The following is a 3,524-nucleotide window of genomic DNA, read 5'->3' on the forward strand; positions in this document are numbered from 1 at the left end:
CTTCTTCCTAGTCTGTCTCAGTCTATAAGCTGGGCTGTTACCTGTGCACCAGGTGCATCTCTCTGGGTTTTAAACACCAGAGGCTCAGCCTCAAAACTCAAGTCTACATGTCACCACAGTAGGACAAACCAACAGACAAGTTTGTCTTGCTGTTGGAGACCTCTTGTATCACTCCCAACTGGGTCCTTGTGACTAACTGTACCTCTGTCTGGCTTCCTAGCTTTTAATCCCCTTTCTCCGCTCTTCTGCCCTGCTGTTTTGTGCATCCCTGAGTTGTCTTAAAATTAAAGACACAAAATTTGGTTAAGAACAAACACTTTTTTGTTGTTGACTCAGGTGAAAAACCATAGTCATCTAGTACCAAGATGAAAGTTTTAAAACCACTCCCAACAAAGAACCAAGACTGCTTGTAATATGGCTACTGATTATAGCATTGGGGAAGTGAGGGTACAAGAGGAACTGAAGTATCTTGTAGTGCCAGAAGGTAAGGGAGTGCTCAAGTATGCATGCACGTGTATGCAAGTATGTACAGAAACACACACACACACACAGAAACTCACACACAGAGACACAAATAGTAGTGATGATAAACCAAAGAATCACAGGATTCAACTCAAAGAGATCTCATTGGTCACAACTAGAAAAACAGAATACAGGACTGTAACTCAAAGTCCAAAATAGATAGTAAATATCCATTATTTATTTACACTGATATATATAGAGAGAGACATCTCCAAGGAACCAAGAAGCAGAAGAGAAAGGAACCTTCCTCTAGAGCCAACAGAAAAAGACAATCTTCTCCTGGAACCTGCACTTTAAATTCAGACTTCTAGCTTCCCAAACTTTGAGAAAATAAATTTCTGTTTGTTAACGCTATGCACTTGTATTTCTGCCATAGCAGCAGGAGATAACTAAGGCATTGATGTGAGATGATAATAATAGGGGAAACTGAGTGCAGGCATATGGGGACTCTCTAGAGTCTTTTTGCAAACTTTCTGTTAACCAAAAAAAAAAAAGTTTAAAATAAGTGTTAACATAAAAAAAAAAAATTAGTGGGGCAAAGGATATGGACAGACACTTCATCAAAAAAGATATAGAGAGGACAAATAAGCACTGTGGGACTGGGGCTGCTATGCCTGTGGGGCCAATCTCAGGGCTCAGAGATCTCCACCAACAATCTGGAGCACGTGGTCAATGCTTGGAATCCAGAGATCAGATCCATTATTAGATGCACTTGAAAACAGAGGGCTGTTTTGAAGCCTTGAGAGCTTATTAAATTGCCCTACTGGCTTTTTGGCTTGCTTGGTACTCCTGATTCCTTTCTGTCAAATGTTTCCCTTCAGGAATAAGAAAGTCTATCTTGGGCTTTTCCAAATGGTGTACTTTGGAAGAAAATATATAATACTCCAGGTTTCACATGCCCTCAGATGGGGCAGATTTTTGTGCCAGGAGGAAAACACCCAGAGTCACACCACATTTCATTGTGGTGATTCTGAAGATAAGATTTGGCATTTAGAGATAATGCTGTAATAAGTTAATACTACTGGGGAGGGTGTGACAGGGTGAGTGTGTTTTGCATGTGGAAGAACATGAAATTTTGGGGCAACAAAGAGTGGAATGTTACAGAGTGAATTGTGTTGTCCCCCGCCCCAAGTCTGTATTGAACTGCTGGCCCCGGTACCTATGAATATGATCCTGTTTAGAAGTAGGCTTTTGCCTGGTTATGTTCATTGCAGCATGCATGAATAGTGGGTGGGTCCTAAAGCTAATCACTGACTTGTAGAAAACACACAGGGACACACAAAACAGAGGGAAGACGGACAGCAAGGAACAACCAAGGAATGCCTAGGAATGGCAAAGACCATCCACAGACATCCGAAACCAGGACAGGCTGATTTCACAGACAGAAGGGATCTGTGACTTTAACTTTTAGCCTTCATAACTGTAAAACAAACAAACAATAAATAAATAAATAAATCTTTGTTTTAAAGTCACGCTCATAACACTTCTGGTACTGCAGCACTAGGTAAGAAAGATAATGAGAAGAGTAGAAATGAGTAATCTTAAAAAGAGAAAATTTTTATAAAGTAAAACAGGGATCTCATATGGACCCATGAGGATAGTATGCTTTGAACAAAGAGCTATACTTAACTCAACTTTGTTCCGTTTAAGTTTGACTGACACTCCTTCATACCCCCAATCCTCCAGTGAAAGCAATAGACAAAGTAAAGCAAAGAAAAACAAACTAAAAAAAAAAAAAAAAAAAATGCATTCTGGTATTTCTACTTTAATCTGTACTCTAGTACAAAATGATACATCATAACCCAAAACAGCGTAAATGGCTTCTATGTTTCAAGTAGGTATGATTTAATACTTAGAAACTATTTCCAAATATGTATCCTAATGGCAATAACTATATGCTGATGAGGAAATCTCTATGCTCTTTTGAGACTGTCTTAGCACATTGGTCCAAATGGATAAGATTCAACATTTATTAAGTTGTTTTTGTTATCTGCCGTGGGGTCAGACTTCACTCATAGAAACCCCTCCTTGGGTTTCCGAGGCAGTATCACTCCAGAAGTAGATTGCCTAAACTTCTTTCCCTTCTTTTTGCTGGTGGGTTTGAACTGCAGTCTTAGTAGCTTAGTGTCTGAGAAAAATCAGAAAAGTGTGTGTTAAGGTGGTATCCTTTCACCAAATGTATTTAATCTTTATGCTGAACTAATAATCCAGGCAGCTAGACTATATCAGGAAGAGAATATCAGGATTGGGAGAATTCTCCTTCACAACCTACCACATGCAGATGACACAGCCTTGCTCACTGAAGAAGCATGAAGTACTTACTAATGAAGATGAAAGACTGCAGCATTCAGTATGGATTACACCTCAACATAAAGAAAGCAAAAATCCTCAAAAGTGGATGAATAAGCAGTATCATGATAAACAGAGACAATACTGAAGTTCTCAAGGATTTATTTTTATTTGGACCCACAATCAACAACCACAGAATCAGCAGTGACAAAATCAAAAAGCATATCACATTGATCAAATCAACTGCAAAAGATCCCTTTTTTCAATTATAATATTTTTATTGTGATTTTGGTGAGAAGTATAGAGCAGATTGAGTTCTCAGTTAACAGATTCTATAGATATTGTTCAGTGCCATTGGTTATATTTTTCACAATGTGCCAACATTCTCATTATTTCAGTGCGGTTGTTGCATCTGCATTAATCTGGATTCCCTGTCTCCCCTTTACCTTCTCATCCTTCCTTTAGGGTGGATTTTGAGGGGTCTTATGTAGTTTCTTTTTTTGTTGTTTCCACAGGAGCAGAGTACTCACAGGTAATGTTGTTCATTTCATGAGTTAATCTGTTATTTATCTGAAATGTGAACTCTTGGTGTTGTTTCATTACAAAGGTTAAACGGTCACTCAGGGCAATTGTCTCAGGGGTTGCTCTAGGCTCCTTCAGTCCAGGTAGTCTTGTCTTTTTGAAAAACTTGGGTTTTGGACTTTCAGCAAGAT

Source organism: Orycteropus afer, unplaced genomic scaffold (genome assembly GCF_000298275.1).
Source record: "Orycteropus afer afer isolate SDZICR_OR568_19922 unplaced genomic scaffold, OryAfe1.0 scaffold00799, whole genome shotgun sequence".
NCBI lineage: Eukaryota > Metazoa > Chordata > Mammalia > Tubulidentata > Orycteropodidae > Orycteropus > Orycteropus afer.